Below are 27294 nucleotides of genomic sequence, written 5' to 3'. Positions count from 1 at the left end.
GCCACATTAGCACTCAAATGTGTAAGATCTATGCCATAAACAAAATTGAAAGTTGAAGTTTGCTACAATATACTTTTAGCAAAATAAAAATTTTAAGGCTCCATTGAAAAATACTAGATAAGATATAATCTCATATAATCATGAAATAATTTTTAAAATGAGAAACATTTAGATCAGCCACACTTCCTTTGTGCCTGGCAAGAATTCACTTCTGTGGATGAATCAGTATTTTTCTGGTTAGCAGACTGTTTTCTGCAAACCATTTTAAACATGCATCGGTATGCAACAAAAAGTGACCTCAAATGCTACAGTACAGTATCCTGCTTGGCATTGAATAGCCCTGAGACTAGTGCAGTTTTATCAACACTTTATTAGGAGGAAAGCCAAGAAGATTTACTGTAATTGCTACCACTTGCCACTGTGTAAATCTAAAAGGAGCCTCCCAACATTGAACAACATTGAGGGATAACTAGAGGAGATCTTTCTACATTGTCACCTCACCCTGGCATTGCCTTTCACTGCTTAGCTTGAAGTAGTGACACTGGTCTATATCAGGAGATTTTTATAATGGCCCTAGCATCCATAATTCCACATGTTCATCAAGAGGCTGGAGAGAGAGAAGTATTAAAGTCTGTGTTTGAGCTGTTTCCCCACTTGGCTTATTCTTTTTTTTTCCTTCTCTTCAAAATGGATTGAAAGGCTCTTAGTGCTTAAAGCAGATGTATCAGTATCAAACTGATGCCATCCAGTGCAGTTATTTTAAGCTCCAGGTTTGTCTAAGTTTGGGTGAAGAATGTGTTAGTTTGCTACTCAAGAACATGTTTGCAACATAGAGCTATCCAGCCTCTTTTTTGACAGACTCATCCGTTTCGTCGAAATACACAGTAAGCCCAACCTAAAAATTAAAGTTTATAAATATAAGAATAGAAAAACCCAGAAAGCTAATTTACACATAAAGATTATCTTCTGCTGCAATAAATAGGTATGGAAATATTTGTAGAATTGGTTTAACTGATTATGTAAAACAAATGTCATGCTATTTTGCCATAGTGAGACATGCAGCAATTCTTAAAATCACATTAGTAGATGGTAAGAACATTGAGTTAGACTTAGCAGATAACAAGTTCAGTGAACAATAGACTAAGCATGCTCTTTAGGAAGCTACATGGGAACAGAATATGTTACTGTGCTCCAGTCCAAGCTGCATGACTTTATTGGTTATAGGATAAATGGAATTTGAGATGGGGATTTGCCAGTTTTTACAGTCTGCAATAGTTTTGTTGGCTGCCTCTGCACCTTTCTGAATTTTATGTGAAAATACAATTAACTTTTAAAGTAGTTTAGGAAAGAGGGGTGATGACAGAGGAAAGAGAAGTTAACTTCTGAACACTTTGGTCCAGGAAGATGGGCACAATGCAGTTTAAGCCCAGGGTTGAAGAATACATTGAATTTGGAGAGATAGGACTTTTGAAGCAGGTCAAAATGAGACACTGAAACAGAACTCTTACCTGTATGTCTGGATATGCATGAAAACTGAACAGTATTACTGAGTTACATATATGGTGAGCACAAAATTGATAATCGCAAGCTGGGTAGGTTCTGCTATGAAGCTCACATCTAATCACAAGGCCTAGATAGCTTGGAGTTAAAAGCCAAGGATAGCTGTATAGTTTGGGTTCCATAGTTTACAATGAGATTGTGCTACTGAGTAGTCATTTTTGGGGACAGTCGTTCGGAGAATACAAGCCATAACCTAGCCAAGAATGCAACGTGGAATGAGGATGAGGAAGTTGATACATAGACACACTAGTGTGTTCCCTCTCTTCCCCCGACTCCCCTCTCCCCTCTCCCTTCTCCCCCTCCTTTCTCTCCTCCTCTCCCTCCCTTACCCTCCCTCTTTTCTTCTCCCTCTCCCTCTCTCTCTCTCCTCTCTCTCTCTCTCTCTCTCTCTCTCTCAAACATTTTTTTTTGCTCACAGCCAAATATTTGTCTAGAGAAACTGTTGGAATTTTAACAAGAGTTTTGTATGTATGTGGATTTTTTGATAAGTAGCAAATCAGAGGCCTTAACCACTGCCCAACAGCAGTTCTCCATTGAGACTACATATCTTAAACTTAAGCAGAAATTCATTTGCTCTGATTTTAAATCTTATAAAGTTTTTCTTCATTAGAGGTCTTATCTTTAAACTATATTGTGGAGGTATTTGATCAAACTAAGATATAAGTACCATTTTAATACAAAGGATGACTCACTTTTACATAGTTTGCCATTTAAAAGTGTGCTTCAGTGGGAAAAATTATTATTTTTTTTTTTTTGAGAGGGATTCTTCCTCTGTCACCCAGGCTGAAGTGCAGTTGCATGATCTTAGCTCACTGTAACCTCCACCTCCTGGGTTCAAGCGATTCTCCTACCTCAGCCTCCTGAGTAGCTGGGATTACAGGTGCACACCACTATACTGGGTTACTTGTATTTTTAGTAGAGATGGGGTTTCACATCGTTTGCTAGGCTGGTCTTGAACTCCTGACCTCAGGTGGTTTGCCTGCCTCATCCTCCCAAAGTGTTGGAATTACAGGCATAAATCATCGCACCTGGCCGAGAAATGAAAATTTAAATAAGCCTAGCTTACCACCTGGAATAAAAATGTTTTATAGGAATGTCTACATTGCTCTTTTATATTGAAAAAAGCATTTTTGTATCTGTTTTACCCAAGAACTACAAGCTACTTCATTTCAACTTTTAAATCATGAATAATAGCATGTGTTATCACTACATTTAAAAATGAACATAGTTAATCAAAAACATCTTATAAAGAATTGAATTTTGTAGAGATAATTGAATGCTTTCATCTGTAAAAGAATTAGTGGCCTGAAAACCACTGTGGTTTCTTGCTTTGCTTTGAAGTTGTCAGTGGAGGAATTTGTGGCTACCAGTTACATGCACTTGTAGGTAAAGGAAAATTCATATTTTTAATTCTAAAATGAAAACCACTGACCAACTTTTAAACACAAAGTTTAGTTATTAGCTTAGGCATTATTTTCCTGTTCTTTATCATTTCAGGATTCAGGTTCTTAAATTTAACATAAAAATTTATAAAACACAAAAATCAAGCTACATTTGGTAAGCCAAATTTTAGGATTCAAAGTCTCTTAACAGTCTCTGTGACATGTCATATGGGGCAATTTTTATTTGCCAAAATGTCTACTTCATACTACCTGGGTGCTGCTTCCCCTTTTTATCTCTCTGCTCCTAATCCCCTATAATTAAACCCCTATAAAACTGCCTTCTTTTGAATACCTAATTGATTTTTTAAAATATTTTTTCAGAATCAAAATTAGAAAAGGGAGAACTACCTAAGAATCTGACTTGTTGATATTCTTTAAAAGATCACATTTATTTGAAGGTGGGTGCATATTTTTTATATCCACTCTTTCCCAATTTGTATATGACCATTGTAAAATTGGATGTGCTTTTTTTGTCACCAGTATTGCCACCAAGTAATCATCTCTTAATTTACAATTTACATAGCGATTGACTAAAGAGGGGTATTGAACATAAATTTATTTTTAAGATTAAACTGAGAAATGGAGGATTTACATGATTTTAGTCTCTAGTTGGTGTTTCTTGACTGGGAATAGCAGTATCTTAAAGGCCATTTTTAACAAGACTGCTAAGGATGGAATGCTTGAAGGAAACAGTCCTATACAGTCAAATACTTCAGTTATCTTGGATAATAGAATGAAAACTCAGTTGCCTACTTTGAACAAAATTTTTTGGATTTTAATGGCTGGACAGAATAACATTCTGCTAATTTTAAACCTTGGTTATTTCCGACGTAATGGAAAATGCAGTTTGACTCAGAGTCAGAGGTCTGGAGTTTGGGCCCTGATTGTGCCAATGTATGTGACTTGAGATAAATCTTTTCATCAGTGTGCTTTAAAGTTCCTCTTTTCCTCCAGTTCCCCAAAAATGAAGTTAACTTTCAGGGTGGTTATGAGAATTAAATGAGAACACTTGAGAGAGCATTCAGCCCAAAGTGGGTACTCAATATTACATGGCTGAATCTGCACAGTCTACAGAATACAAGGCAAAGGTTACTCTGAAGGTCTTTGCCAATAATGAATCTTTCTCTAAGAAAGTTTGCAAATGAGATGTCAAACTCAGAAATGTCACATAAAATGTATTGGAGCAATTATTGCCACAAAAGTAACTCAGCAACCACAAAAACCCAGTGGTATGCAGCAATAAACAGTTTATGAATTGATAAGTGATTTTGGCTAGGTGTCTCTGGGGCAGTTACAGTCTTTCCTCGTTAATGAGGGAGTTGGCCTCAAGTAGAAGGACTTGGCGTTTTTCCACATGCCTCCTATCCTCCATTAAATAAGCATGTTTTTGTGGAGGTTGTAGAAGGCAATAACAACCAAGCCCAATCCCATAACTCCCTTTCAAGTCTGCATGCCTCTTGCTAACCAGCATTCACCAGGAGCAAGCCACATGGCTAAACCCAGTGTGGAAAGGTACTACAGAGTTTTTAGACCAAGGGAGAGAACACAGGAGGGGCAAAGAATTGGAGCCTTAAGGGCAGTGCAGTCTACTACACCCTTGCTTTGTATTTCACGGGTTACTGTACTGGTTTGCCAGCAAATAGAAATGTGGAGAAGCTAAAGATTGCTCAAGCTGGGTCTTAATAGTGGTCTCTTTGGTTCAAAGTGTTTTAACTCATGGAGCATCAAGTAAAACCCTAATCTGACATAAGAAGACAAAAGCAAATGAATGTGTTTTCTATCTATAAGTTCATTATTGTGGTTGCTTCTGGCCATTATCACATGACTGGAAGTTGACACCCTCTAAACTCTGAGCCTATCCTGTATAGCACTAGAAGAGTCCACTTCATATAAGAGGTAGAAAGAATCATTCAATTCAGGGAAACCTTTTTCTCTTAATCTGAACATTTGCATTAATGCCGTTTCCAAAACCTTTCTGGGACTTCTTAAATGCAAAGATGCTATCTATACATGCTGGCTGTTTTTAGAAGCTTGGAGTGCTTTTAGGAAACTTCCCAATACTGCTTTAGCAGTAATATGGTTGACTGATCAAGGTATGTTTGTTTTACCTTTGACACTGAAATTTTTAAGACAGCAATTATCTTGCCTGGAGAGTCAAGTTTCTGCTTCCAACAAAGTCAGGAAGTAAGCTTCTCTTTGGTGATGTGGCTGTGCTTGGTAGCCTAGAAAGCGGAGTCAACATCAGTCTTCAATGTTTGTGTGCCTGTCTTAGTCTCTTTTGCCACTATAATAGGATATCTGAGGCAGAGTCACTTACAAAGAAAGCTCACAGTTCTGCAGGCTGGGAAGTTCAAGGGCATGGTCCTGGCCCTGGCAAGGGCTTTGCTGCTGCTTCATAGCTTGATGGAGAAGGTTAAAGGGGAAGCAGATGTGCAAAGAGATCAAATAACCCACTTTTTAACAACAACCAAACAAGTCTCTTATTAACAACCCACTCATGGGGAGACTGATCTAGCCTTGAGAGAGGGAGAACCCACCACAAGAGCAGCCCCAAGCCATTCATGAGGCATCTGCCTCCGTGAACCAAACATCTCCCACTAGGCCCCAGCTCTCAACACCACCACAATGAAGAGAAGATCTCACAGTGTGTTTGAGGGGCAGTTTGGGAGACAAACCATAGCAGTGCTCGATATTTCTACCAAAATTTTCAGGTAACTTGATATATTTTTCCTTGAATGTATGTTTAAATGGGCTTCCCCTCCCCACACTCATCTTGAATGGTCCCACAACAACTTTTGATTATCACCTTCCTGTAAATACACAAAAATATTTTGTGGTCTTCTGGCAGCCCAATGGATGGAACTTTTAAAAATCTTGGTGGTGGTGGTGGTTTCAAACTTTCTAATATACCCATTATTTTTGTAAAATACGAAAGCACCACCAACAGAAAATCACCCAGATTCGAACAACCAGAGCAAACAACTGTTTGGTGTGCACTTTTTCCCAGTCTTTATTTGAATGTCTGTGTATATTCAATGGAAAATGAAGCTTCACTCACAGCTCATTCATTGGAGAAAACTACTAAAATCATAAGGAAAATCTAAAATGCGGTAATCCAGTCAGCAAGCTAATGGGCATATGAAAACAAAAGTTTTTTACCATGATTTGTGGACCACAAAAGATCTGTGTTATTAGTCTATTTAAATTTGGTGTTAGAAATTAAATATAAAAAGTTTAGACATACTTTTTGTGTGATTCTTTTTTAGTGTATACTGTGTATGTTAAAAAGTTAACTGTACTTTAATGTTTGTGGAAGCAGATGTCCCAAAATAAAAGTATACTGTAGAACCAAAGAATTGTATTGATCAGCTAGCATTTAGTTTTCAGGTATAATAACTGTTAACCTAAATAACAGGTTTTCTAAAAGAAAATTATGTTGATTTGGGAATAGGACATTGCAAAGGGAATATGCATGTCGCAGTAAACTGTGTGTTCGGGAAGGTAAAGGAAGACAGGTTTTTAAATGACAGATAAAGAGGATTATATAATTGTCTTGAAATAATTATTCTTGGCTACAAGAATTAATAACAAGGATAATGCCAGTTTGGGGTTGGGCAATCAGCTTCTGGGCTCATGTCCTCGCTAAAGGACATGTATTTTCTATGTAAGTTTGCAAATAGTCATGCAAGCTGGCGTGGTTTCTTCTGGATCTTTTGAGGTAGTGCATAAGAACCCTCTCTTCATGGACTTCCCTGGATCCATTTGTCAGGGCTTTTGGAAACATGACGCTGTTTTGAATCTGATGGCTTTTACCTTTTCCTCTCTTGATCAAGATCTTTTTCTTAAAAGCATCTATGATCAGTCATCCTGTAGTTAGATTTGATTGTCCCTTGGTGACAGAATAGACCTTTTCCAGATTATTGGTATGGTCCTGTATTGGCAGGAGTAATTGGCAACTAAGTCAGTGTTAAAACCTTTTTGGCCACATTTGAGGCTAGGGAGGCTTGAAGGGAGTGGCACCCAGGCTAGGTCCACCTGGAGTGTTTTATCGAGTTCAATTTTTTTCCTTAGTCCTTTGCTGTCACCACAAAGTGCTGGGCTAGTCTGTTAGGAATTGTGCTTCTTTCTGCAAAAAATTTAACAACAGATGCAAAGTTTAAAAAAGGAAATATACAAAGTAAAATTAATAGTAACGTGACACTCCCAGTTTGCATAATGGTTTTGAGCGCTGAACGTAGGCTTAAAGGCAACCAATTGAATAAACCAAATTATAATACAGTTCTTGCTCTGATGTTTTCGGAAAAATGTCTACAGCCTGAAATCATCAACTTTTTGTCCTGGTTTGCAGTTTGAATATCTCTAGTTATGGCATTGGTTGGTGTGGTGAACTTTTGTGTGACCCATACATCAGCATGAGGACTTATTCCTTTAAAAATTCACCACATCTTAGTTTATAGGCCTCAGAGCATGTAAATAGTTTTGTTTTTTTTTTCTTAGAGAGGTGTAGCCAAATATTAAAGGAAATTAGAATTCAGGAGAAAATCCAGACTGCAGGTGGATAACTGGAGTTTCAAAAAAGGGTACAGAGCTGCGATTTAATAACAGGTATGTATAGCTTTCTTCAGAAACCTAAAGTTACCCTGATTTTTACCAAAGATGTTCAGAATAAAACAGATTTGTAAAATTTATCAGATTTTGCAAGAATAGTAGCATGGTCACAGTAATCTCAGATTTAAAAAGCTCCCTTGAGGCTAGGAAGCCAAATCAAGGTAGACTTTAAATTTTACCTATATTTTTAAGGTTTCCTGGGCCTGCCAGGAAATGACAATTTTTAACTCAGTGTAATGCTGAGAACCATTGAAACTAGGCATTCTACACATTTTCAAAGATGACATTTCAGTCAAAGCCTTGGTAATATAACTACTGTTTCCATTCGTATCCTGTTATAAAGACAGCAGATTTTTATTCAACTTAAGCAAATTATATTGCCTTAAGAATACTCACAAATAAGTCAGGCACGGTGGCTCATGCTGGTAATCCCAGCACTTGGGCGGGCCAAGACAAGCAGATCGCCTGAAGTCAGGAGTAGGAAACTAGCCTGGCCAACATGGTGAACCCCCCCGCCCCGCCCCTTCTCTACTAAAAAATACAAAAATTAGCTGGGTATGGTGGCGCAAACCTGTAGTCCCAACTACTTGGGAGGCTGAGGCTGGAGAATTGCTTGAACTCGGGATGCAGAAGTTTTATTGAGCCAAGATCGTGCCATCTTGGCGAGAGCGAGACTCCATCTCAAAAACAAAAGAATATTCAGTTTCCAAATCTTGGAGCGATCAAGAAGAAAGAAAAAGCAAATATTTCCACTTTTGTTCATGAAAGTATACTTTACCAAATTGCTGTAAACTATAGATAGCATGAGAGAATTTCCTTAAATATGGAAAATAAAACATTTAAGTAAAAATGTTTCAAATAAAGGTCAAACAAAATCTTCCGTTACTCAGTCTCATGTAACTTTTTTTGTTATTTGATCTTAATTTCATGGACCCATCAGTTTCTTCATTCAAGTTCTGAAAAATGTAGTCCATTGGTATCAAAGTTATTAGTAACCTCTATTTAAAAGTACACTAGCATCTTTTCCATGAATCTGATTGCAAATTCTTTTAGAGAAAAAGCAATAACTGGTGATGACAAAAACTTAGAATAACCAGGATTAAAAATCTGATGAGAGTTTACCATAACCAGAAATAGACAAGGAATTTTGGTTATTTTGTGGCATACAGCATAATCAGAATTATGACCGATGACAGATTTCTAACGACATCATACAATTTTGGAACACTCATCAGTAACACCTACAAATGTAACTATGTCTAGTATTACATGATTAGACAGTGCTTATCATATAATTTAATACATCAAACAAGCCTAATTAATTAACATCTCTACCAGATGGCATACACATGCTCCGAGGCTTTCCAGAGGCGCAAGTGGAAAACTCCAAAAGGTAATTTTAAGTCAAAAACATTTAATTTAGAACTTGATCTTAGAGAAGCCTGTCAAAGATGTCAGAAGGTTCAAAACAGGATCTCAGGTCACTGTAAAATACTGAACAGGAAAGATAAAAGACTTCAGAAACAATACAGAAAGTTACATTTTAAAAAACTTTCATCTTTTCAAAACTTCATTTTTCCTAAGAAAAAAAAAACATGTAAACACAGGAATTTATTTTGATAAACAAAATCTTAGGTCATTTACCAAAATGGTAAAGAAACACCTCTTGCAGTGTGACTGCCTTTCCTTATGGGAAGCCTATTTGGATATACCGAAAGTTGAATCTGATGAAAAGGTACTTGAATTTAGTCAGAGACAGGAGGAGTATTTCCAAGGCTATGAGTGAATGCCTTACTATAGAGGAATGTAAGTAAGAAAGCTAGTACTTCGAGCAGAATACATGGCTCTTGGAAAAATTATGAGAAATCTCCTTGTTGCTTGGAAACAATTCAAACATCCAAAAAAGCCAAGAATTCAGAATTAAGTTATACTGGAGGAAAACATTGCTTTTCTATGTCTTCTACAGAACATTTCAGTATCAAGTCATAACGGCAAGAGTTAGAACCGGAGAAAAAATGTTACAGGAGCTAATGAAAAAGTTGAGTTATTACTCCAGCCAGACAAAAAGATGTACCTTCTTACGGGGAGAAAGAGCTGAAGGCAATGACGTGTGACCTGCAAATAAGGTGCAGCAAGTCAGCAAAAGTTGAACTTGTGAAATACAAATCAGGATCTTCAAGAAGAAAACTCTACCTCAAAAAATGAAATGACCATTTTAAATGAAAAAGCCTCTCTAACCTGAATCTAGGTGAAATTAAATGAATCTCAGAAGGAAATAAGGCAGAAATTGAAACTCTGCATTTTAGAAAATGGCTGATTTTGAAATTAAAAATTAAACTTCTTTCAATTTTATTAAGACCAGATCCTTAAAAAGAACCTTGTTCTAGAATAGAGGACCAAATTTTTGGCGTTAGTGTATATAATATGCATGTATAGCATTTATACTATAGTGTATATACAAATAGATGGTATGTGTATAGAATATACTGTATTAGTATATATATATGTAATCTCAATCTTTGAAAGTCTTATGATTTCATTCTAGTCTATAGCCAACTTCATTGCACACAAAACTCCTTTCATAAATTTATCCTTCATGAACCTTTCATGACCTGTACAGACCTTCAGTAACATGCTTAAACTTTCTGCTTTGTTTTATACTTCCTCTTACTTAAATAATTGATCATCCTGCTTTAGGACAAAGATTTACTGTGCAAGACTCATACAGAATTATTCTGTTAACTTTATAACCTTCCATACCAACAGTACGTTCTCATACCTGTAACTTCATATTTCTCTCTCCTCCTCCCACTTACTGGTTCTTTTATCTTGTTTCCATATTTGAAACAACCTCTAATAAACTGAATTTAAACAACTATTTTTTCCCAATAAACAATTTTTATGCCTTATAACTTTTCTTATTAAAACACATTTTTTGGTACACTTTGTCTATGGAATTTCAGATTTTCAAATTTTAACTCTTATTAACTTTATTTTTTAGTGAAAACCTAGAAAGCAAAATTTTTCAACTGTTATGTCAGCATTTTATAGATGAGAACCATTTTATAATTTTTTAAAACACGTTTCCTTATAATTTAATGTATTAATGGGCCCAAATATATTTAGCTTTTTTATAATTTGGGAAGCCAAGAACAACTAATATTTTCAACAATTTATCCGTTTTTATTTGGAAATGATCCAGACATTTAATGAATACTACTTAATTTAACATTAAGATTTCAAATTACATGTAAACTGTATTATCATATTTTTAAAAACATTCTTTTGGTTTATCTTTTAGAGATAATATCTTGCTATATTATCCAGGTTTGAGTTCAGTGGCTGTTCACAGGCACAACTGTAGCACACTGTAGCCTCAAACTCCAACACACACAATCCTCTTGCCTCTGTTTCCTGAGTAGCTGGAACTATAGATGCATACCACCATGACTCACCCTTGCTTATCCCATTTATACCCATCCAATTCATTTTTTAATAATTATTCCTAGATTACTTATAAAAACCAAGATATTAGACATAGCTAATCATTTCAAGTTATTTTCCTGTTAACCATGTTTTTTATTACCTATGAATGTCATGTGTTCAGTTAAGTAAGAACCATAAAAATGAAATACATGGATATTTTGCCAGTAACTCAGAGGATACAGCTGTTTTCATTAACAGTACTAAATTAGTCCAACTTATAGTTACACAAAGATCATTCTGTTTTTAAGTTGAGTTCATATTTTTTATGACCTTAAAACATCTACAAAATATAAAACTGAGTAGTCAATGCAGGCAAAAATTTTAAAGACATTGTTATTTTTGATATACCAATTATTTTTAAACCAGCTTATTAAATATTTACTTAAGTCACATGAACTGAAAAGCATTTGTGTTAATTACGATATATTTTGTATTAGCACTCATTTACCTGAGCCAATATGAATAGAATTCCTTAAGGGATTTATAGCCAACTATGCCAGATTTTACCATGTAGGCACAACATACAATATATATGTACATATGTGTAAACACAGCTAAACATATATACAAACAGCTTTCATTTTAGAATTTTAGTTATAAGATGGTGATACAGACTTGCTGGTTTATGAAAGACAGTTATTGGATTCAAATTACATTTCTGAGAAAACGGGACCTCAGCTGAGTAAACTTGCCAGAATAGGTAATCTTACGAAGGCTGTGAACCAAAAGTTTGAGTAAACAGCAGTTTTGATTGTTTAAAAAACCTCTTATCCCACCTCCCAACCCCTTTTATTCAGTTTCAAATGAGTTTAATGTTAAATATTTAAATGCTTACATCTTTAGCTAGGACTGGCTGAATTGTATAATAAAAAACAATCTCCAAATGGCCTTGAAATTTTAGTAACAAATCTTTTTCCATTTGATTTTTTTTGTCTAGTCAGTGCAGGCTTAGAAAGCATTTTATTTAGCAGCTGTGGGTGGGGTTTTTTGTGTTGTTTTTTTGGCCTTTGCATAGCTGGCAAACCATTTTTGGACCAAAGATACCTTATATTATTGCACTGAGCTCAATATTTTGACTGTTTGATTTGAGAACCTAATTTTCATATAAAAATTTAGTTCTTTTAGGCTAGTAATCCTTTAATTGTTCCATCACACTAAGCAGTTATTAGGCAAACCTAAATTTATATTGAAAGGGAGACTTCTTAAGTCTAGGTGTTGGTTGCCATGGAGTTGTTGTAATTTGTAAAGCCATTAATTTGAAGGCCCTTTAAGACCTTTTTCTTTTTTTTACTTTGGCTGGAATGCCATAAGGAGTGAGTTTTATCTCAACACCTGCAGAAAAGTCAGCAGATTTAAAGTAGGCAGAAAAAAAAAATAGAGAACTTGGAAGACTCTACATGTTAACTCTATAGCTGTAGCCACTTTGCATTAAAAATAAGCTTGGGGAGTTTAATCTCTATGATAGTCTTTGATCCAAAAACGTGTAAGAGGAAAAGCCATGTAGCTGACCTGAAGTCCCAGAAAAGCGAGCATGCCTCAACGTTTGAGAATTCCCATCTTGTTTCTTCTCAGTCTCTTAACAGCAAAGAAAATTCTGTAAATCCTGTCGTCAGAGAAGTCAGGTGTTTGGACCAGTGTTTTAGTTGGTGGCAACTGTCCTAGTGGCTTTTAACCAGCCACCCTGTGCCCCAAATTTCGAATGTTTATTTTCGCTCTTGGGAGATGTTCAGAAACGAGGGAAAAGAGCCAAATCATTTACAGATACATGTAACCAACCAAAACACAACCAAAATCAGTGTTCCCAAAAGTTCTAACCTAGTCGTGCAGATTAAAAAAAAAATTAAAGCACACAGAGGAATCTAAAGTAAATTCATCAGAAAAGGCATGCCTTAGAATCCAGAGTAAGTGGTCAGGTGTGGTGTCTCATGCCTGTAATCCCAACATTTTGGGAGGCTGAGGTGGGAGGATCACTTGAGCCCACCAGTTCAGGACCAGCCTCAGCAGCATAGTGAGACACTGTCTATAAATTTATTTTAAATCCGGAGTACTCAAACCAGAGGGACACTTGTCTTTATACCAAAAAGGACTTGTCAGGAAAGACAAAAAGTCTTTTGTCATCCCGGGAGGGATGTGAAGTCCTTTATTAAAGTGGTCTTAGAACCAAGACAAATCCAAAGTCAAGTCAAAAAGCCACTGCCAAGAGTGGGAGGCTCCACCTGAGAGGAGACTCACGAGGGCAGAACACACAAGCTGTGTAAGCCGAGAGCCCAAAGGGCTCCAGCGAGTACTGCATACTGGTTCCCAGGTCACCAGTTCCCTCCGAAAGGTGTCCTGCTTCAGGTCCTGCTGCTGGACACCATTTTTGTCAACTTAAATAACAAGCTCTCTAAAACAAAACTATTTGGGAGTACAGCATTGCAATAGAAATACACATGTCATGGTAAACTACATGTGTATTCAGGGAAGGAAGACAGATTTTAAAGAAAAAGGCAGGGTTGCATAATTGTTTATAATTGCCCTTGGCTACAAAGATCAACAGCAAGGGTGGTGCCAGTCTGAGGTTGGACGGGCAGTTGCTAGGCAGGAGTATTTTGTGTGTAAGATTTGGTGGCCTTTGTGATAGGTTGCAGATTTTGCAACACAAGTTATTTTCCCAAAAACTTTCACAGTACATAGAAAATATATTGGACATATATAGTATTAAATGTGCCAAATTAGTAATATTACATTAAAATATTTGTTATTGTTAATGTTTTTAATAAGTTGTTTAGGCAGTTAATACCAGAATCTATCCTTTCTCATTTTCTAATTTGTAAGTGTATTATCCAAAAACAAGTGTTTTAGAGTGACCACTGTACATTCTGGTATTTTTTTAAAGCTACCCAATTATGTATAATTTATTTAAAAAACTTTTTTTTCCTAAGACCCAAAACTTCTGATCAATACATAGGTACAAATAGAAATAAATACAATCCCTTTTCATCTCATACCCATTTCTACTGCCCTCTCTGAAGAAAGCCTTTTATTAGTGTCTTGACTAAATGTGGCATGGGAACTAGCATTTTCGAGGGAAGTTGATCTTATCTACAGGCTCTAGAAGCCAGGATGTGAGTGTGTCTTTACCATCTCTTAGGTGACTCTCCAGAACTTTCATTCTCAAGCCCCGCCCTCACTGCCAGTTCCTCCTCAGCTTCTTAGCCAAGTGGCAAAGGAAAAATGGTCTCTTATGTCGGGACTAAGCCATGTGATCTGAGCCCTGGGTAAGTCTGCAAGGCTTCTCTAGAACCTATACATAAATTATTTCTCCTCTAGCTTCTTCCTACAGCCTACATGGGCTCAGTAAATCCTCCTTTATTAAGACAACAGGAAAATTAAGACAACATCCTTGCAACCCCTGTAACTACTTTTTATCTCTGCTATTTACAGCCAAGGGTGTGTCAAGACCAGTTCATACAAACCATGTTGATTTTCTGTTTCACCCCCTCCTTACTGAATCATCCCTCCATTTGCTGCAATTGCCATGGGGTGCTATACTCAGACATGGAGGAAGTGATGTCTTATTCAAGGCCAGTTCTTGTACTAATGGTTAAATAAGTGGTTTCAAAATTGGAGTCACAAGGAGAGCTTCTAAAATTCAGGTTCCCTGGCCTCAACTGTGGGATTCTGATTTAGCAGGTCTGGAATTGGAGCACTGGGATCTGCATTTTCAGAAGACCAAAAGTGTTATCAGCCAGGACGTAAACCTCTGCTTTAGATCACATTTCCTGTGGCTTTCAGATTTTTCTATCAGTGTTCTTCCCTCTTCCCAACTCCCACACATTAAAACTCAGATCATGCAGAAAAGAAGTTGCAGTTCCTTCATTCCACATCAATTTTTCATACATCCCATCTGGCTTTGGAAGGGTGTGGGAAGAGGTGGATGGCCTTAAACTTGCTAATCAAAGATAACGTTCTCTTTGGATTCAGATAGCCTATCTCAGGTTTAAAACCGCCTCTTTGGATAAATGCTCAGCTTTTCAAAGGTTCTTGCTATCTTCTTCCTCATGATGGCATCTAGAGGATGAGAGCAGTCCTCTCCAGGTGACACAGGAAGCAGGTTCTCTAATGCATGTGCTGAGGTCCTTGACAGTCCTGCTGCTCGTGCTCTTCCTGCCATCTTTGTTAGATATCCCTGAATCCACTGGTTAATGTAAGTGGTTCACAGGCTTTTGTTCACATGCTGTCATGCCCTGCTGCTGACCACAACTCTGCCATTGCCTTTGCTATCAAGGTCTCTCTGCCTTAATAGCCCCCGTCTTGCAACTGTGGGCTGATTAATCTGCTTGGCTTTGGAGTGGGTAGAAAGGGATGATGTTGGAACTTTGGGACGTACTAAACATCTTGCTCAAGCTTTGGAAAGCCAGTATTTTCTCAGACTACTAGACACCTCCTTCCACCAGTGCTGAGCTAGTGCTCCCGTGCCATACTGGGTAAGCCTCTAAGTCATGAGCAGGACTTCTCTGAGTGGCTTGCAGTCTTCTACTTTCCCAGACTATGCTAGGAAAGTAGTTCACTAACCCTGCTGCTCTAAGACTCGCATACTCATCCTGCAGTTTCTGTTTATTTCCCACCCGGGCAATTGCAATCTCAATCAAAGGAAGTCAAGGCTTCAGTGAACCGTAATTGTGCTACTGCACTCCAGCCTGGACGACAGAGTAATTTTTAAGGACCTAGTTTGTTTATGAGACGGAGTTTCACTCTTATCACCCAGGCTGGAGTGCAATGGTGTGATCTCGGCTTACTGCAACCTCTGCCTCCAGGGTTCAAGTGATTCTCCTGTCTCAGCCTCCTAACCATGCCCGGCTACTTTTTGTATTTTTAGTAGAGATGGGGTTTCACCATGTTGGCCAGGCTGGTCTCAAACTCCTGACCTCAGGTGATCCACCTGTCTCAGTCTCCCAAAATACTGGAATTACAGGTGTGAACCACTGTACCCGGCCAGCACCCAGTTTAAATTCCATCCTCTCTGCAAAGTCTTCCTTAACTACCCCTATTGAAAGTTACTCCTGCTTCTCACAGGAAGTGGTACTTGGATGTTCATGAGATAGATCCACAAGGCTCCTATAGGGTTCCTGGGGAGACAGTGACACGGACACTCAAGAAAGAAAGCTGGGAATAGGGAGTGTATGTGCTATAAAATGTGCTTTAGATTTGATTACCACCACTTAGGTTATGAGCTTTGATATGGTTTGGGTCTTTATCCTCACCCAAATCTCACCTTAAATTGTAATCCCTACGTGTTGAGGGAGGGAAGTAACTGGATTATGGGGGTGGTTCCCCCATGTTGTTCTCATGATAGTGAATTCTCACAAGATCTGATGGTTTTATAAATGGTAGTTTTTCCTGAACTTTTACATGTCACACTTTTTCCTGCCACCCTGTGAGGAAGGTGTCTGCTTCCCCTTCTGCCAAGATTGTAAGTTTCCTGAGGTCTCCCCAGCTGTATTAGTCTGTTCTCATGCTGCTAATAAAGAGATATCCGAGACTGGGTAATTTATAAAAGAAAGAGGTTTAATTGATTCACCGTTTTACATGGCTGGGGAGGCTCACAATTATGGCAGAAGGCGAAGGGGAAGCAAGACAGGTCTTACATGGCATCAAGCAACAGAGAGCTTGTGTAGGGGAACTCCCCTTTATAAAACCATCAGATCTCATGAGACTTACTATCACAAGAACAGCACAGGAAAGACCCACCCCCATGATTCAATTACCTCTCACTGGTTTATTCCACAACATGTGGGAATTATGGGAGTCACAATTCAAGATGAGATTTGAGTTGGGGACACAGCCATATGGAACTGTGAGTCAAACCTCTTTCCTTTATAAATTACCTGGTCTCTGGTATTCGTTTATAGCAGTGTCAGAATGGACTAATACAAGCCCCTTGAGGTCAGAGACTAAAATCACTTTTTCCCAGACATTTGCTTTTTATGCATGCTGCATTGTTGTGTCTGCTTCAACATTTCCAGCAGTGCTTTATATATAGGGGCATGCAATAAATGCTTCTTTATCGACTTGACAGGTGCTCAGAAGATCTCGGTTGATTGATTTGATTCTCTTATGATGCTATCTTTTCCTGAGAGCTCATTAATTTTTAAGTTATTTTCCTTGAAATGCTTGGTATGTTGCCCCCACCCTGCTCTTTTTGCCTTTCGTAGGGTTCCATCTTGAGCAGCTGTTCTCATTGTCTGTTTTGTGATCAAAGGTTCTGATGATCTTTGGAATATGTGTGTGTTGGAGTGAGGATGGGGCCTGAGGGAGATGCAGGGTTGAGGACCAATTCACCCAACCCAGCTGATACAAGTAAAGTGGCCCCTTAGGAACACTGAAGCATTCCTGTGGATTTCCGAGTTAGCTTCTTTCAAATCGGCATAGGCCTTCCAATGTGGCAGGCCATAAGACCTGAGGTTTTCACCCTGTTCCTGGAAGCCAAGTGGACAGCAACTAGTTTTTACCTTCTTCATTGCACATTTGGGGCTTGGGGATAATGTCAGATGTGTGTCAGTTGAAACTGTGGCTACTGCATTCCACTCCTTGTGAGATGGTAGTGCTCATGCCAACAGAAAACTTCTAGGCCAAGAATGACTGTCTTTAGAGAACAAGACAGGCACGGAAGTTGTTCTGGCATAAGAAAACCATGATTTGCACCCCACAGTGTAATAAGGGAAGACGATGCTGAATTCAGAAGATGGTGCAAGAGTGTGATAGTTCAGCTGTGGTGGCTTTTGCTGATGCATGGGACTATTTAATTTACTTTTCCTTTTTAACAGAGACAGGGTCTTGCTGTGTTGTCCAGCCTGGTTTCACACTCCTGGGCTCAAGTGATCCTCCCACTTCAGCCTCCCAAAGTGTTGGGATTTTAGGCATGAGCCACTATGCCCAGACCTTATACAAATATTTTAGTCAAATATTTTAGTTGGTCAATTAGTCTTTTTAAGCACCAATTTTGTGCCTAGCCTTGTGGGAACTGTAGGAAAAAGACACCGTCTATATGGGAGGACCTTGATTTGCTGTCACAGGTGCCATGAATGCTGATTATAAGGCAGTGTGGAATCAGATGATTGAAAGCCTAGTCTGTAGCACAAACTACTAGAGGGTTCCAATGGGGGCAATTAAGGTGGGCAGGGAGGGTGGATAGCGTTTGACTTTGACAGCATAGCCTGGGCAGAGACACAGTGGGGATGGTGAGTGTGCAGTGGGAGGAGGGAGAGCGGTAAGTGGTAGGGAAGAGGTGGGAGGGGGCAAGGAGAAGGCTCAGGAGGTTTTGGGACAGGGAAATGACTTGGTTGGTGACCACTTAGTTTCTTCTCGCATGTATACAATTTGTAATTTGCTTGGTTGTTAGTATTCCTGAGTCAGATGACTTCTTTCCAGGATGAGAAACCGTTTCCCAGGCCAGCTGCCTGGGCTGTGGTGTCTTCCAGTGCTCCTCTGTGATTGTACTAAAGATTAGCTGGTCTGGGCAGGCAGGATGGCAGAAGCCCTCTGACTTCATGTCTGAAAGAGTACGTGTTTCAAGTCTGTAATTACAGCATTTAACAGACCATATCAGCCCTCTTTGGGATGGCTTTTGGCAAATGGGCTAGAAATCTATTATGCCTTTAAATGATACTCAGTCTTCTCTTTAAAATGTTTCTCAGTGAGTCCACCCCACTCTATCCAAGTATGTCTCAGGCCATGAGTCAAAAGGAAATGAGTAGTTCTTTTTGGTTGGGGAATTAAAAAGAAATCTCCACCCAAGTAACAGGTACATAGTGGGAAAAAATAACATCTCCCTGAAAGCTTAACCTTCAGGCAAAGAGAGGGTCAGGGGGCGGGAGCTCAGTGATGGGGAAACCTCAGAAGATGTAAAGAGAATTATAGACAAGGCTGAACATTGGCTGTCATCCAACAAAGCTCTTATAAGATTGGAATCACTGCCCAGTTCTTGAGCTCTGACCTGGAGGGAAGAGGAGTCTGGAAGACTTGGCACAGACCCAAGAGTGCTTTATTGTCTTTCTGGTTCCAAGTCCTCCTTAGCTCACTGGGAAGGAGGTGATGTGGGGGCAGGTAGGCCAGTTTGCATGAGTGCACACATCTCCACTGGCTAGTCTACTTCACAATTGCCCCACAGGTTATCCTCACCTCTACCTGGTTCCAGTTTCAGACTGGGAGGATATAGAATGCCATGCCTACCCCTCACCCTGCTTGCTCTGGCCTGGAAAACTGTGCCATTCCTTTACCACTAGCTGGCATCTGCCATATGCTTTAAGGAACTGAATAAAGAGGAAGGGGGAAAGAAGAAAGCAGAGAAACTGGAGTGCTTACTATCTGACCTCCAAGTGCAGACAATGCCTCTTTCCATAGCAGCACAGAACTTCTCCATCCCTTTGACCTGTCTCCCCAGAGATACCCGAGGAGGACAGCCTTGTTTCTGTGATCTGTTGTTAAGAACTGCTGCTGAGAATTCTTCCTTCGGCACCACCTTAGTCATCTTTGGTTTTTAACTAGGTCCATCGTAGGTAACAGCCAGGAATTACTTAGTTGACTATCTGAGGTGGTGGTTGGTGTTGGTAATAAAGAATAAAGATGGAAATGAAGCAATGAGACTGCATTTCTTTATGGTTCATAAATTAACTCTGATATCAGTTTGTTTTTTTTTTTCTTTTGAGGCAGAGTCTTGCTCTGTTGCCAGGCACCAGGCTGGAGTGCAGTGGCACGATCTCGGCTCACTGCAACCTCTGCCTCCCGGGTTCAAGCAATTCTCCTGCCTCAGCCCCCTGGGTAGCTGGGACTACAGGTGCATGCCACCATGCCCAGCTAATTTTTTTGTATTTTTAGTAGAAACAGGGTTTCACCATGTTGGTCAGGATGGTCTTGATCTCTTGACCTCATGATCTGCCCACCTCGGCCTCCCAAAGTGCTGGGATTACAGGCTTGAGCCACCGCGCCCAGCCTGATTTCAGTTTTTAAAAGAGAAGTCAGAAATATTTAGAGCAGAGCAAAGCTCACTGACATACCTAGGTGGTCTTAGATGTAGCCAGGGTGCCAGGTACCACAGGACACCTAAATTTATATCAGTGTATACTGTCACAAGTTATGAATAAGAATGCCTTTTTGCCACATATAGTTCTTAACTCAATGTATTATCAAACTTATTTAACTCTTTCAGGCCAGGTATGGTGGCTCATGCCTGTAATCCTAGCACCTTAGGAGGTTGAGACAGGTGGATTGCTTGAGCCCAGGTGCTCAAGCAATCAGAAAAACCAAATCTGGGGACATTCTACAAAATAATTATGACCTGTCAGGACAACACAGGAGTTTGAGATCAGTCTGGGCAACATGGTGAAACCCCATCTCTACAAAAAATACAAAAATTAGCTGGGCATGGTGGTGTGCACCTGCGGTCCCAGCTACTTGGGAGGCTAGATGAAAGGATCACTTGAGCCTGGGAGACAGAGTTTGTAGTGAGCTGGGATTACACCACTGCACTCCAGCCTGGTGACAGAGCGAGACTCTAAAACGACAATAGCAACAACAACAAAAAATTAACTCATTCAGTCTGAGAGGTGAAAAATGGTAGGAGAATTTGATCTTTCAAAAGGTAATCATGTTTCTTCCATGCTCAAGACCTTCACTGCTTTCTTATTCTTACAGTGAAGCCAAAGTTCCTTAGCATGGTCCAGAAGGTACTCAGGATCTGGACTCACTATTTCTCTGATTTTATCCCATGACACTAACCTTACTCTTAGAATAGTTTCTACCTGGTGAGACGAGAGCATGTCCTTACAGATAATGCTAACCAGTAAATGTGGAAAAAAGTCACCATAATGTAGCTACCATAGTAATAACGGATTCAGTCAAGGATCACAAGGATCAATGGACACTAAAAGTCTTGAGTGAAAGTTATTTGGTGATTGGAATATTTGCTCAGATTATTCATCAATTGTAAATGGAGAAAGTGACATCTATACATTGAGGAGACATGGTAGAAGGTTCCTTAACAAAGTGATCAAGTTTAACATCACCAGTAATGGGACAAGTAGGTAGCACATGCTATGACTAATGTTCCTCCTCATGTGGAGCACTGGAAAGGTACACATCAATGACTTCAGTGAGTGTTCTGTCAAAAATACAGAACCTGATTCTAATCATGACAAAACATCAGAAAAAACAAATTTGGGACATTCTACAAAATAATTATGAACAAGAGGGTAGGGAAGTAAGTAAAAGAAGAGTAACCGTGAGCCTTGTAGACTATTAGAAGGCCTTTGCTTTCCTAATAAGCCGGAAAGCCATTCGTGAGTTTTGAGCTGAGAATGACATACTATGACTTAATTTTATTTTATTTTTTGAGACGAGTCTCACTCTGTCGCCCAGGCTAGAGTTCAGTGGTGTGATCTTGGTTCCCTGCAACCTCTGCCTCCTGAGTTCAAGCTATTCTCCTGCCTCAGTCTCCCAAGTAGCTGGGATTATAGGTGTGCGCCACTATGCCAACTAGTTTTTGTATGTTTAGAAGAGATGGGGTTTCACCATGTTGGCCAGGCTGGTCACAAACACCTGGCCTCAAATGATCTACCTGTCTTGACCTCCCCAAAGTGCTGGGATTACAGATGTGAGCCACCACTCCCAGCCAAAATGACTTAATTTTAAAATGATTGCTTTGTTCTAGCTGCTGGATTAAGAATAACCTATACAGGGGCAAGGACAGAAGCTGTGTGTCCAGTTAGGTTATTATTGCAACAATCCAGGCAAGATGATAGTGACGTAGACCAGGATGAGGAGTGGTTTGATATAGACGTAACTTCAAACATAAAAACAGAGAATAGAATAACATACAACCATATATACCTATCACCCAGCTGCAACAATTTTCAGCTCATGGATGATGTTTATACACACCTACTTTATTTATACTCCACCTATTTCCCCTGCCATTTTATTTGTATGCAAATCTCAGTTGTATCATTTCATTCTGGATGTGTGTTTAAGAATTCGCTGATGGGTTGAATGTGAAGAAAAGGAGAAGTCAAGGATGTCTTCAAGTTTGCTGTGACGGATGGAGGTACAAGTTCTTGGGATGACGAAGGCTGTGGGTGGAGTAATGTGAGAGAAATGATTGAGAGATTCCTTCTGTGTGCATATGGTTTGAAATGCCTATTTGACATTCCAGATGCTGTTGAATATACAAGTCTAGATATCAGGGAAACAATGGGGCTGTAGATGTAAATTTGGGAGTTGTCAGATTATAGATAGTCCCTAACACCAAAAGATTGAATCTCCAGCTTCTGGAAATCACAGAGTAGCTTAAGTCAGACTAATTCTTCTGCTGATAATAATTACCATATAAACTCTGGAGGCATGGGAGAGTGACCCAAAGCGGATACATGCTGGAGGAGATTCAAACCTTGAGAAAAAGGAACCATGGTGGGTATGTTTTTTTTTTTTTCTTTATTTTTTCCTGTGGGTACTCACTAGCCCCTACAAGACAGTGAATAGAACTCAAGTAGAAAGTGGCAGTCTTACTGTTCTGAGGTTTCTAGAGAAGCTGGAAACTGAGGAGGAGAGAAGTCATAGAGAAGGGAGTCCTGTAATCTGTGTATAAACTCCTTTTAAATCCTTGCCTGACTCCTTAACTCTGTATGTAGGGATCAAAACTCCAAGACTTCCAGGGCAAAAGCAATAGCTACCAGGCTGAAAGTGCTGAGCAGAGATTTCAGCTTCCCAGTGCAATTTAAGTCCTTCCAAATTAGAGGAGCTTATTAAGGATCTCAGACTTTCATTGAAACTTCAGAGAGCCCACACCTTAAGAGTAAGGACACATCCCAGCACTCAGCGATTCATGCTCAGTCTAAGGACCAAGCTGAAATAGACTCACTGTAATAGAACTAAAATCAAGACATTTCAGATTCAAGATGATCTGCTAGTAATTTAAAAGCTTGTAAGAACCATCCTCTTCAGAGGAAGGTAAGAGAACCTAGAATCTCTACAGTAAATCCTCCATAATGGCCAATGTACCATCTAAAATAACAAAAACTGGAAAAAAATGTGTAAGATGTGACCCACAGTAAAAAATAAAACACATCAGTCAACAGAAGCAGACACATAGATATTACGGATGTTGAAATTTTCAGACAAGAATTTTAAAACAAATTTGATAAGTATTTTGAAGAATCAATAGTAACTGGCCTGGCACAATGGCTCACCTCTGTAATTCCAGCACTTGGGGAAGCGAAGGTGGGCTGATCACATGAGGTCAGGTGTTTGCAACCAGCCTGGCCAACGTGGTGAAAACACATCTCTACTAAAAATACAAAACTTAGCCAAGGATGGTGGCACACATGTGTAATCTCAGCCATTTGGAAGGCTGAGGCACGAGAATTGCTTGAGCATGGAAGGTGGAGTTTGCAGTTAGCCAAGATTGTGCCTCTGTTCTCCAGTCTGGGCAACAGAGCAAGACTCTAGTCTCAAAAATATAGGAAGAATAATGTCTCAGAAATGGAAGCCCCAAAGTAGTCCAGGCCCTGTATTGCAAAGGAGTGAGTTACTTCCTATCTCTGTGCTCCACTTTCCTCCATTCATTTGTTCATTCAGTGAATATCTATCGGTTGAATAGTTCATGTCAGGCATTGCTCTAGGGGTTGAAGTCATATCAATGAACAACCAAAATCACTTCTCTTGGCATTTACTTTCTATTTTGTAGAGACAAAACAAGTACACGTGGTGATAAATTATGTAAAAATAAATCAAGCTGGGCAAAGGAGTAGAAAGTGGTGGAAACTAATGAGTCTCTTTTACATAGAATGGTCAGAGAGGACCTCTGATAAAATGGCATTTGAGCAGGGACCAGCGGAAGCAAGCCACGTGAGTGTCTGGGAGAAGAAACTTCCAGGCTGAAGGAAGAGCAAGCACTGAGGCAACTCACTGAAGAGAGTTTGGGATATCAGCATGGCTGGGTGCAGCAGGTGAGGTATGCTGGGAGCTGAAGATGGGGAGGTAGAAACAGTGGGACAGGTCACATAGGCTGTGTAGGCCATGGTAAGGGTACTGGATTTACTGAAGCTCCTGGAGGATTTTGATAAGAGGAGTGTCTGGATTGACTTCATCTTAAAGAATCATTAGCAGGAAGCTCAGTTGAGTGGCACTTGCAATTGACTAAGCTGGGCATGGTGGTGTGTTCCTGTAATCCCAGCTACTTGGGAGGCTGAGGCAGGAGGATTGCTCGATCCCTGGAGTTTGACTCCAACGTGGGCAACACAGCAAGACCCTGTCTCTAAGACAGATAAATCAAAATAAAACAAAAGGCCAATGGGGGAATAATAATAGCCCAGGTGAAAGATGATGGACCAGGGTAGTAGCAGAAGTAGTCAGATTTGAGATATATTTTGAAGGTGGGGCAAACAGTGTTTGCTGACGAATTGGATTAATTGAAAACTCAAGGTTTTGGACCCGAATGTCTTGAAGAATGGAGTTTCTAATAACTGAGCCAGAAGACTGGGGGCCTCCCAGAGTGCTGGGATTACAGGCATGAGCCACCGTGCCCAGCAAGAGAGTGTTTTTAAAGGTGAGGGTTGAAGCAACATGCTCGATCCTAAGTAGAAGGGAAAACAGGATGTCAGGAGATGGGGGTGATGACCACGAGATGTCAGGTGATAGGAGGTGATGTGAGTGCATGCGTGGAAGGGCCTTTGAGAGCAGCGTGGAGCCTTTGAGCAGAGAAAAAGGAGAGCAGGCTGAGGGCATGCACTCAGGCGCAGTTGAGTGAGCAGACTTAGTGGCCAAGATGAGTAAAAGTTGTCTTGTGGTTGCTTCTACCTCCTCAGGGACATAAGAAGGCAAGTCATTAATTAGCTAGAGTGAAAATGAGGAAGGAGTTGCTGGAGAAGGCATAAAGTAGGGGTCAAGGAAGTGGGGAATTGAGTGGACTGAGCAAATGGAGGAGAGTTCCTGGAGGCAGCAAGAGCCCATCTGACGTGAATGGTCACGCCTTTTAGGCGAGACAGCATGCTTGTTTGCTAGACTGTTATTCTGCAGAAAAATTCATCAGGCCTCTCTGCAGGAGAACTATATTTTCCTGCTCTAATGACATCAGGCTTTGGTATAAGATTTGTGTTGATCAGCGAAACATGGCTAGAAGTGATGTGTGTCATGTCTAAGTGGAAGATTTATGAAGCAGCCTGTCTTTACCATGTTCTTTCCCCCCTGCCCAACTGGCCATATCCCAGGGGAGCTGCTCCATCATCCTGGAGACTGGAGTGAAGACGATGAGCAGCAGAGCCACAGCCAGCCTGCAGTGGACACGTTCTACAGGTGAAAGGTGCACCTTGCAGCAGCCAGGCCCTGTGGCTGGGGTTGGTGGTTACGGTGACATGGTCCATGCTGACTGATACAGCCCACTGTGCACCTTTGTCCAGCTGTCTTCCTTCTGCCTCTGTGCAGGGGCAAAGAGGATTGACTCAGTTTAATCAGCACTGGGGCTTCGAGAGGGGCTTAGCAGGGAAAGCGAGGGCCCAGGAAACTGAGGGTATATTTAAAGGAGCCTGAGCTGGGGAGGGAGGGAAGCATGGGATATGCTAGAGTCATCCTTGGGTTTGTTTCTTACAGTGACAAGACGGCTGCCAGGGGCAGTCAGGACCAAACATGTCCTTGCTCGTGTCCCCGAGGAGAATGTGTCCTTGTGTCCAGTTGGAACTTGTGTTGACTCTCTTTGTTGCCAGAAGTGGTCAGAATTTCTTTTTGAAAGGACTTATTTTAATTTGTCTTGCCAGCAAAGCTTCTGCCCCTGAGATTTCAGGTATCTGCTTTTGTTTGTCGTTTTGGCCTTTTCAGATTGAATTAAACTGGACACACACACACACACACACACACACACTAAACTGGGGACACACACACACACACTAAACTGAGGACACACACACACACACAAAACCGGGGACACACACACACATAAAACTGGACACACACAGACTCTAAACTGGACACACACACACTAAACTGGATACACACACACACACACACACACACACACACACACACACACAGAGGAGAGAGAGAGAGAGAGAGAGAGACAGACAGAGAGAGAGAGGTTTCCTGGGCCAGTAGGGGTTTCCAGTGCTTGCATAAGGATGGTCCTATGTGGTCTGCACACACCCTTCAAGTCCTCATCACAGCCTGTCCATTCCTGACAGGGATTAGGTCCAAATCACCTATTTTGGAACCTGGGCAGGCTGGAACCTGGTCTGACTGAAACCTGGTCTGACTGGAACCCATTAATTCCCTGTGCCTTACTGCCCAGAGGCTAGAAGGCTTCCATTCTCATGACCCCCCTTCCCCTTATTAGAGAAGCCAGACAGTCCTGCACAGCCGTGGGCCCTGCCCTAGATACTGTCTGCTAGTTCTGGCCCTGGCCTTCAGGCCTGTTGCCCAGCCAAGCGCAGGAGAACCTCTGCAGTCTTACCTGGATGCCTCTCCCAGCTGCCTGCCCCTCCGGCCATAGACACTGGACAGGAGCCCACATGTTCTTTACTCCCCCTCATTTGGGCATCAGAACTTAAAAGAGGCTTTATGGTGAAGAGTGGGAGATCCAGACAGGCCCCACTTCTCAAGATTGCAGGGTGCAGGCCTTGGTGGGGCTGAGTCGTCCCCTTGATCTGGGAGCTCCTCCTGCAGGAGTCTGGCCTTGCTTCAGTCTGGCTCTGGGAGCCCACCTGGCCCCTTGCTCATCTTCAGCAAGCCTCCCGCTGAAGTCAGGGCATGTGCGAGGTGACCTGACAGCCGGGAGTGCTGGAGCTGTCATGGTCTCAGATGCAATGTCTGCAGTGTTTATGTCCAGTGACCCTCAAAAAGGCACAATGGGGTGGGCAAGGTCAGGACGGGTTTACAGATGGGAAGCTGGTCCTCCGAGAGGGGAGTGCCCACCCAAGGCCACATGGCTTGTTGGTGGCTGACCAACCTGTGGCCTCATGACACCTAGTCCCCTGCTCTTTTCACTGCCCCTCACTCCCAGGGAGAGCCACTGTTATTCGGTGTGGTGTTAACATGGACTGCAGCAGACCCTCAGGCCTTGGCTAACTGGTAAACCTCAGCTTCAGCTTCAGCCACTGTTATTCAGTGTGGTGTTAACATGGACTGCAGCAGACCCTCAGGCTTTGGCTAACTGGTGAACCTCAGTTTCAGCTTC

Source organism: Callithrix jacchus, chromosome 13 (genome assembly GCF_049354715.1).
Source record: "Callithrix jacchus isolate 240 chromosome 13, calJac240_pri, whole genome shotgun sequence".
Classification (NCBI taxonomy): Eukaryota; Metazoa; Chordata; class Mammalia; order Primates; family Cebidae; genus Callithrix; species Callithrix jacchus.
Note: the sequence above shows the minus strand (reverse complement) of the source record.